Source organism: Ochotona princeps, chromosome 14 (assembly GCF_030435755.1).
Source record: "Ochotona princeps isolate mOchPri1 chromosome 14, mOchPri1.hap1, whole genome shotgun sequence".
Lineage (NCBI taxonomy): Eukaryota > Metazoa > Chordata > Mammalia > Lagomorpha > Ochotonidae > Ochotona > Ochotona princeps.
In genome coordinates this window covers 31610915-31621276 of record NC_080845.1, presented here as the reverse complement: position 1 = coordinate 31621276, position 10362 = coordinate 31610915, and the positions used below count along the sequence as shown (strand labels likewise).

Here is a 10362-nt window from a genome sequence, read left to right as displayed (position 1 = left end):
ATCAGGGAGCAGGTGTGCAGGAACTACTAAGGGCCACAACCTCCTAATCTGCTGAGGCTTGAACCAAGGTAAGGCCTGGGTGCTAAACATGCAGACTCCAAGGCACCCGAGATTTTCTTATTTCCTCAGCCTGGTGTTCCTAGAAACATTCTTCTGCTATAAATCCCAGCTCTTCCTGCTTTGTACTTAGACAGCTCTGAGTGGAAGCAATGCTTTGTAGGCATGGAGGGAGTGCCAAGGCCTGACAGGTCCATGTGAGTGGTGAGGGCCTGACCGAGTGCCAAAGAAGAGGAGATGATGCAAGGGCCAAGGAAGGCCTTCTGGGTAGAGGGTCCCCAAATGTTTCCAGAACTTTTGGTTTTCAAGACACTACCCCTCACAAAGTGTTTACCCAGGCCTTATATCGGGGGACTGCAGTAGGAACTGACACCAGAGGGAGGTGGAATTAAAACCAAAAAAAAAAATAACATGGCCTTTGTGGGTATCACCTGCCTCCCCTAGAGCCTCCTGGCAGCTAGGGAGGAAAAAGTCAAAACCACAGACTAACAGCCCATGTTGCTGCTGGTCTGTAGCTGGCCCTGGGACAGGCTTGCACAGCTGGTCTCAGAGAAGGAGGCCAAGGCGGTGGGGGGTACACTTGTCAGCACAGGGTAATATGTGAGAAGAGGCAGGGCTGCCTGGGTGTGCATGTGTACAAGTGTGCCAGGGTGTTCTGTTTGGGGTATGTCCATTAGAGGCGAGCATTTGTCAGGACCTTCCTGCATGGAGGGTTCTCTCTGGGTCTGGGCTGCCTGTTGCATCATTGGTGCTTTGATCAGGGCCGGAACTCACCAGGCCATTTTCAGAAAAGCCACTGAACGGCATGGCAGCCAGCACTGTGAGTGTTTCCTTGCTTTGGCCCACTCTTCCCTTAGACATCTCTGCAGTTGTTTACCGGCTCTGCTGTACTAGTGAACGTGACCTTACTGCCCCCACAGCACCAAAACCAATCTGCTAGCATGTATGTGTACAACACAGAACCAGCTGTGGGGAGAGAAGGGCAGGGGTCACACAGTAGCTAAGTGGCCCCTACCAGCAGATTGCCCTGTTTGAGTCCCAGCTACTCTGATTCCTCTCCAGCCTTTTGATGATGCTCATCCCGGGTTAGGGCAGACAATGGCGCAGGAACCTGGTCTCTGCCACCTACTTAGGAGAATTGTATTAAATTCCAGGCTCCTGACTTCAAGCCAAGTCACACTGGAATCAGCAAAGGACAATGGACCATTCTTTCTCTCCTTCTTACAGTCTGCCTTTCATATAAAGTGTAAATATGTAAGTGTAACATGTCTAAACTCAGTGAGAATGTGGCCTCACATGCTTCTTCTTTCCCGAGGTGTCTACAGGGGGTACTCCATGGAACTGGGGTGAGCTACAAGGCACACTGTTATCACCTTGGCTACCCCAACAGGCCTGGTCTGCATTCCTTGACCCTTAGCCCTTCTGCTGATGGGCACCTGTGTCCTCATGATGTCCTGCGTGTGTAGAAGCCATGTGTCTGCTGAACTCATTGGGTCTGGTTGGAGAATCAGTATCGAAGTTGATTCAGCTCCATCAGGGTGAGGTTGAGACCTGACCACAGACTGCGGCAACTTCCTCCAGACCTCTGTGTGGGTCCAGGCTGTGTGCTCCTGCTGTGAGCATGCATGCGTGCCCTGAGTCAGGCTTGAACACGCAGACCTCTAAGCACATTCAATAATAGGAAGACTATCTGTGAACAGTTACCAGTATTGATTGAGGAAGTACATCCTAGTTCCACCCTGACTGTGATCTTGCAGCAGGGAGAGGCAAACAATTGGGATGTTAGCCATTCAGACTAGAAGGTCATTAATATTTTTGCTTCTAGGAGCCAGCATTGTGGCTTGGAGGGTTCAACCATTACCAGCACTGCCAGCATCCCATATGTGCATTAGTTCAAGTTCCAACTGCTCCACTTCTAATCCAGTTCACTGCTAATGGCCAGGGAATGAGGCAGAAATCATTCCAAGTATTTGGGACCCTGTACCCATGTGAGAGGCCTGGAAGAAGCTCTTGGCTTCACCCTGGCCCTGTCCTTGCTGTTGAGGTCCTTTGAAGGGCAAATCAATGAACAGAAGATTCTCCCTCTTTCTCTTAGATGGATAACTATTTACACAGTAATGTTTATTCCTCTAAATGTCCTAACAAAAACAGCAAACTCCTTTTTTATTTAAAATTATTATTATTATTGAAATCCAACATTTATGGAGAGAAGGAACGACAGAGAGAAGATCTTCATCCACTGACTCACTTCCTAAATGACCACAATGACCAGAGCTGAGACTGTCTAAAAAATGGAGCCAGGTTCTTTTTCCAGGTTTCCCAGGCAGGTGCAGGGCTGCAAGGCTTTGAACCCTTATCTAGCACTTTCCCAGCCCACAAGCAGGGGCTGAATGGGAACTGGAGTAGCTGGGACACAATCTGACATGCATATTGGCACCCTGCACTTGCAAGGTGAGGATTTTGCCATCAAGCCACTGTGCCAGTCCAGCTTGCCATCACCTTTTTCAAAGAATCATTGTTGTCAGCTTATTATTATTATTATTATTGTTACTATTATGAACTTGCTTATTTTTCAAAACAGAGATACAGGGTGTTTGGGATGGTTCAATGTCTAAATCCTTACTTGCAAGAGCAGGGGTACTATATTGTCACCTGTGAGTATCCTATCTGCTCCAGGTCTTATTGAGCTCTCTGCTTGTGTCCTGGGAAAGCAGTAGAGGATGACCCAGCACCCATGTGCAAGAGCCTGTTCTCCTTGCCACAGCCCTCCTGGTTCCTGACCTCAGATTGAATCCACTCTGGCCATTGTGGGCATTGGATAGTGAACCAGCAGATAGAAAACGATTCTCTATTTGTCTCCCTGTGAATCTGATAAGCCTTTCCAATAAAAACATAAATCTTAAAAAAGAGAGAGATAAAGAGACAGCCTAGCATGGTAGCCTAATAGCTAAAGACTTCGCCTTTTGCTTGCTGGGATCCCACATGGTTACGGGTTCTAATACTGGAGGCCTTGCTTCCCATTTAGCTCCCTATTTGTGGCCTGGGAAGGTAGTCTAAGCCTTGGGACCCTGCACCCACATGAGAGAACTGGAAGAGGCTCCTGGTTCCTGACTTCAGAAAGGCTCAGCTCTGATTGTGGCCACTTGGGGCCATTGTGGCCACTTGGGAAGTGAATCAATGGATGGAAGATCTTCCTCTGTGTGTCTCCTCCTCTCTCTATATCTGCCTTTCCAAGAAAATTTTTTTTAAAAAACGAAAGGCAGGGTTACAGAGAGAGAAGAGATAGAGATATAAACAATACTCCTCCTGCTGGTTCATTCCCCCAAAGTCTGCAGTGGCTGGGGCTGGGCAAGCCTGAACCCAGAAGCTGGGAGAATCTTCTAGGTCACTCATGTAATTAAAGGACTCAAGTACTTGAACCATGCTCTGCTACTTTCCGATGTACATTAACAGGGAGCTAGATCAGAAGTGGTGCAGCCAGGTCTAGAACTGGTGCCCAATGGGATGCCAGCATTGCAGGCAGAGGTGTAGCCTGCCATGGCACTGGCCCCCAGAAGGGGTTTTAAGTGCTGAGGGGCAGGTGCTGTACATTCCAGCTCATCCAGGACCATGGCATCCTCACTGGGGCTATAAAGGACAAACACCCCAGGCCTGCTTCCTGTTGTCTCCTATGCTTACAACAGGAGTGTGTTGGTGAGCTACAAAGGAGAAAGGACCTGAGAGTGGGGTCCTCTGGACAGAGCTCTCAGCAGGGATGGAAGGGCCTCATCCACAGCAGCCTGGGCAAAGGCCGGCCAGCATCAGGAAGTGCATGAAGTCTCAGGGACTCTGAAAGTCAGGCTGTGTCTATCCTCATTGCCACAGCCCGCTGTTCTCCAGGAGACACTCCCTCGGCTACTGACTGGGTATGACAGATAGAAGGATGGCCTACCTAAAACACTTGCTTCTCTGGTACCGGTGAACATGCTGCTTCCTGTACATATGTACATATGACCAAGTGGAGGCTCCTTAGATGAGGCAATCACCCTCTTTGATCCTCATCAACCCACAATCACATGCCTGCCAGCCCTGAGAACAGAAAAGACTGGATGAAGAACAGAGGGTAGGAGAGGTACAAGGTTAGGAAGACTCCCACGGCACTTGCTGGCTTTGAGGGTGGAGAAAGCGGGCCAGCAGCCAAGGGATGCAGGAAGCCACTGGACACTGAAAAAGACAGGTAATTGGTTGTCCATGAGCCTTCAGAAGTGAACTATTCCTGGGTACAGCTTGATTTTAGTTTGGGGAATTCCATGTTGAAATTATGAGCTTCATGTCACTAAAAATGCAGAACTCACCCACTCCAGACGCTGTGTGATTTGGTGAAGGGAGCACAGGTGCTGGGTTCCATCTGATGGGCAAAGAAAAGGGGCAGCCTCGTTCAGTCCAGGAGCCCCCCAAGCCCACCCTGTAACCTGGGAACTCCCTGGACAGCCAGGCTGGCTCAGGGAGGGGAGTGAGGCACCTCCTCTGCAGCAGTGGATGGCCAGAAGCAGGAAAGACAGTGCACAATCGTCCCCTACCAGGGTGTGAAAGGCAAGCACATCCAGGCCAAAGTGCTGATGCAACAGGGGAGGTGCCTTCCTCAGGGTCTCCTACTTCCCCACCACCCAAATGTCAGGGCTTCAGCCTCCAGGGAGCCCCCTTAACATGCAACTCCATTTCTTTCCAACCTAAAAATCCAGCATAAGTAGTCCAGATGACTGGTTCAGCAATCAGCTCACTTAAGAGGATCCATTGGTAAGTGTTGAGAAGACAATGTTAACTTTGGGGGATTCTCCGGAATGAGATGGGGAGGATATCATGCCAGCTGTCCTGGGGTAGAGAGTGTCTGTGTAGGACAGAAAGCTTGGGAATCCTGGGATTCCCTAAGAGGATCCTACTGTGTCTAGTCCGACTTCAGCAATGTGATGCCAGGCCAATGAATCCCAAAGTGATTGCTGTGCCACAACACCTGCCTCATCCCTTCTGTATCTTGATCCTTTGAGGTCATGGAGGTAGTAAAGAGATGTTTCACAAAACAGAAGTAGAGTCCAGGACTTACTCCACAGTAAGAGGTGGTCCCTCGTGACAGATATGGACAACAAGGCTGAATTTCCATGAGCAGCTTTTTTTTTTTTTTTGTCACAAACCACCAAGTCATGTGGATAGTTTGTAATGAGCAACAGGGGAGGACCCTGAGCTCTAATTTGTAGCACAACTGAGTTACACTCCCTAGAATACCCTCCAGTGTAAAGTTCTGCTAACCTTCTCTCCCCTGAAAGTTCTGCCCATCAACTCCGCTTAAGCGAGGACTTCCTCCACTTCAGCCTGAAGCAGTTTTCTTCTCGGAGATCAGTAATTCACTACTCAATACCGGCAAGCCATGATCATTTACCTCTGTGACATTTCATTCCGTAATGGAAGCTCCTGATGTCCCTGCTTATAACACTTGCATCCTGAGATGGCTGTTCATTGCTTCCTTTCTGCCTGATGCCACCAGCACCAGTGACGTTGGTTTCTGTGTCACCATTCAACACAGAACAAAGAAAGAGCCTCAGAGCTGGTCCCATGGACCCTTGGTGCTCCCTGGCCACTGTGACCCCAGTGTGAAGGCTCAGGTGGGCTGTACGTGGCCCATGTCTCTCCCTCCCACTCTGAGGGATGGTGACTAACTTTACATATCCCTGTGATAAAGTATATGCTCCGCGTATTTCCAGTACACATGACTTTGATAGAGATATAAACCATCTTGGATTTTTCACTTGAGAAATGGTGACTTGTCCAGCCACTTGGAGCAGTGAGGCTGAGCTGCATCTGCCAGAACTTTGTCTTCCCTTTATATCACGCTCCCTAAACAGTTTGGGAAATGCAGCTATCACTGCTCTAATGAATGGCCACAAACCAGGCAGGCACTCTTCCCAAGAGCACAGCAGTTTGGGGGGCAAGGGTTGAAGCAAGCAGTGTGTTGGTGACAAGCTGGGTAACTTGCTGCCTGCTGAGCACTCCTAACCCCTTGCCCTGGTGCCCCCTCCTCTGATTCCTCATGCCTAGCCAGCCTCTCTACTCTCCAGTGCTCAGAGCAGGTACCTTGTGAGGGACAGGTGAAGAGCCTCAGTGTGACCTACAGGTGGCTCAGCGTCTGCTGCATGGTCTGAGCTGTCCCTTGTGATTTCTCCTTGTCTGCCTGGCAAACTCGCAGCTGCCCCGAAGGCTGCTGTTGGTGGCTTCCAGCAGCATACTCAGCTGCCCAAACTGCTGAGACACCTGCAGGTCTGGGATGTAGCAGGGTGGCGATGGGGGAGTGAGTTATGACACCTGCTGCAGCTGTGTCCTGGAGCCCTGACTCTGTTGTCAAGTCCCTTATTCTGTGTCTTATAACTTTTCCTGTCACAGGAAAACACCTGACCCATGAAAGCTTGCTGACTAATCTAGACAGGGTGCTTGTGAGCAGACTGGGCTGGGAAGGAGTCCCCAAAACTGAGGGTGGGAGGGATGTGGCTGTGTGCTGAGTGAACAAGGGTAGCTGAGGGTGGGGAGAGCAGGGGATGAGGTGGCTTGGTGTAAGTGGGGAGCCAGGGTCAGCCAAGCTTATATCCCATACCCAGGCAGATTCAGCCACAGCCAGCAGCAGGCAGGTAGGAGCAGGCCCAGCAGGAGGTACTGTGAACAGCTGGGGTGGCCATGGCCTTCACAGAGCGAGGGAGGAAACTGAGGATCTGTGGCAGGGGGTCCCTAGAGAAAGCAACGGTAGAGATGCCTGCAGAAGTGAATGTTGGCAAAGGCTGGCTTTCCTGAGTGCTGATGCAATTTGGAACAAATGAGAATGTTTCAGAATAAGGGCTGGGGGTTTTTCCCGGTAAAGCAGATGCAAGGGTCATTGTCTGGTCACAAAGGGAAGTAAACCTCAAGGGAGAGAGGGAATGGATGGGGAGGGACAGATTGGGGACATCCCAGTGTCAGGGTGTCTGTCTACCCCAGAAAGAAGGCTCATCTCTGAACAAGGCACACTGGGGGGCTGCCAGCGACTCTTTCCTCTCTCTTCCTCCCTTGGTCCTGCATGGCTGGCAAGGAGACAGAACTCACAGGAGGTGTCTGAGGTGTAGCTGGGGAGGCGGTGCTGCTCCAGGACACAGCTGGCTGCTCCGCCCACTGGGGAAGGGAATGACAGTGCCAGCACGCGAAGCCCGGGTGGTGCCCCACAGCCTCCCACCAGAGATCCCCCCATCTGGGGCCACACTGCTGCCCTATGCCTACAACTCTGGGACACCTGCGGGGCTCTTGGTCATTTTAGGGCTACTGCCACTGTGTCAGCCCTGATCTTCCCTCAGGGACCACATCATCACTCTGCTGGGTTTCCCTCTATGGTTTCCTTGGTTGGGGAGGGTTTGACCGCCAACCCTCTTCCCAATTGATCCCTGTCCATTTTCTGCTTTCTCCCCTTTTCCCCATGGCACCCCATTCCTCCTCTGAGATCAGCCCCCCCAGGCTGTACGAGCCCTTGCTCAGCCTCCACTGGCACTGCTTCTGGCTTGGGGATGCTGCTGGCACCTGGCCACAGCTGCGCTCTCCTTCTCTGTTCCCAACCTAGGGTAGCTCCTCTGGAGCCACTGTGGACTCCTCCAGCTCTCAACACAGCACACACACATGTCCTCTGGGCTAATCATAGCTTCTTGGTCCCTTGGTCCATGGGGTAGCAGCAGGTTTGTGGGTGCCTCAGGGGCCGAAGGTACCTGCACATTCTCATGGCTGAGCTCCCCATCCTTGTCAGTCTCTGGGAGAGAAGCAAAGAGCAGCATTTAAGAGAGGAGAGGAGAGCAGAGTAGAGGGGAGCGAAGGAGAGGCTTAGTGGCAATGTGGCTGAGTATTGGGGGTGGGCTGGCTCAGGGGAGTACAGGGCTGTGGGTGCCCTTATTTTGCCCTAGGTGCGAGACATTTTTCCTCAGAAGAGCCTTCACAAACCACAAGTCTGCATAAGTGTTGGCCTCCACCATGTTCTCTGGCAAAGCCCCCAACCCCCTTGCTTGCTCACCTAAGCCCCTCTCCTCTCCTACTCTGCTCACTTGAGAGCTCTGAGTTCCCTCTGTGGCCATATCCCTCAACATTTGAACCTGTACTTGTAGCCACAAAAGAGGAAGATGGGCGTGTGTCTGCACCAGATGGGCTCAGGGAAGTAGATGCATTGTTGGGAGCTGGATGCAGGGACAGGCAGGACACTGAGGCCAGAGGCCAGGGGAGTTGTATATCTTAGACTCAACTCTCACCACTCCCACTGCACCGCTCCTCCGTCACAGCCACTGTAGCAGTGATGGACCCCAAGGCTCCACTGCTCCACATGAGACCTGCGCTTTAGGGCACGTGTGTGTGTGTGAATGAGTGTGTGTGTGTGTTGCGTGCGTGTGTGTTGTGCGTTAGTATTTGCTGCTCTCTGGAGTTTCAGGCAGATGTGGGTTTCCAGAAAGGAATCCTGACTTGCTGCCTTGTCCAATGGGAACTCATGGTGCCCTGTACCTCATCTGCTTACAATTTGAGAACTAAGAAGTGAGGATGCCACACATAGGCATGCATTCCAAAGCCCTTCCTGGGAATTAAATGTCCTTGTGAGGAGGTACAGGGACCCACACTATTGGGTTAGTACTCTCTTCATCTCTTCCTTTCCCCCTCCTCATAGTTCCTCACAGCTTCTCCCTGACCCCTCTGCTTTGATCACACCTGTGGCCTTCAGCCCCTTCCTCCATCCCATCCAGGCACACCTCTGGCAACACCTGGGCACAACACACTGGCAGGGGAGGGGCAGGAGGCAGGAGCCCAGAGATCACCAGAGGTCACAGCCTCCTAGTCGACTGAGACCGACAATTCAGCAAAGGCCTGTGCTGTGTGCAGGCTCTAAACCACCGAGATTTTTCTGTTTCCTTCGTCTTGCTTTTCTGTGCTTACCCCAGAGGTGGGTTGATGAGTTACACAGGAGAAAGGGCCCAAGAGTGGGGGTGTCTGCAGGAGCTCCCAGCTAAACATGGATGGGGCACATGCGGAGCAGCCTGTGGGAAAGGCCAGCAGCATCAGGAAGCCCATGAGGCCTCTGGGACTCTTGAAGTCAGGCTGTGTCTGTCCTCATGGACACGGTCTGCTGGCCTCAGGGAGACCCTCCCTCGACTACCCCTGCATGTGGCAGACAGAGGATGGCCTGCCTTGGAATTCTGACCTTCAGTTCCCTAAGAGAATAAATGTCCAACGTGGAAAGTGCTGGCCTTGTGGCCTTTTTTTTTTGAGCAGTGATAGCTAAGTTTTCCAAGCTACAGAGGAAGTGTGATGTAAAGGGAAGACAATGATCCGACAGATGACGATTGTCCTTGTCACTCTGGGTGGTTGGACAAGTCACCATTTTCCATGAGCAAAATGATGTGGCTTGTCAGACCTCTTCTGCCTTTGTCACCTGAATCACCGTCTGACTTGAGCCAATGTCTTTTCACTATGGGAAGGCCTCAAGGCTGGCAAGATCAAGCTCCTGGACACACCCTGCAGGCCTCTCACCTGCTCTGCCCCTCATATCTCCATCGCCATTGCCCCCTGACCAGCTGCCCTCGGTGACACCCTGGAGAACCTGACCTAGCCTGGCACCTCCGTCTGCTGCTATTGCCCATTGACCTCATCCCACAAGCTGCCTCAGTGCATGGAGACTGCATTGCCTGACCCAAGCCCTCCAGCCTTGCGCCCTCAGCCAAGGCAACCATGTAGTTTGAGGGCAGCAGCCTCGATGAGAACCTGAGGGCCTGGCCCCTCAGCTTCCCATGGCCGTGGCCACACACATTCATCAACACTTGCTCTTCTGCCTCCCATCCCTGGGCCCCCAGGTCAGAATCTCTCCTGAACAACTCTCAAGCTGTGGTGGTGAACTCCCTGCAGGTCTTGGCTGGGGAACCTTGGCACTGCACTTGGCACAGGCTGCTGCAGGCAGCTGCCATGGAGCAGACAAAACCTTGCTGCCACCTGAAGCTCCTGGGAGACCAAGGATGGGCTCCCCTGTCATGGATGGTGCCTCAGCCCCTTCAGTTTGGCTTACTGTTCATGTACCTGTGCACCACAACCTCAACTGGGAGGCAGGCAGTCTCCTGTGCCACCAAGAGGACCACACTAAGCCAGCCATGCCCAGCTTGCTTAAGCCGGGGGCACACTCCTGGCAGTGGGACCTTGGGGTTCTTAGACCTCTGCCTTTGGCCTTCAGGACACACCTGTGAGCTCAGAGTGCCACCCCTGGCCAGGCCGTCCAGCTCCTCTTCCCATGCAGGAGAG

The 10362-nt window shown here is 52.1% G+C and overlaps 1 pseudogene; it reads left to right on the top strand.

The window, feature by feature from the left end:
- The first annotated feature begins 2480 nt into the window (after window positions 1-2480).
- On the top strand, window positions 2481-10307 carry LOC118759901 (dual specificity testis-specific protein kinase 1-like; annotated as a pseudogene).
- The last annotated feature ends 55 nt before the right edge of the window (window positions 10308-10362 follow it).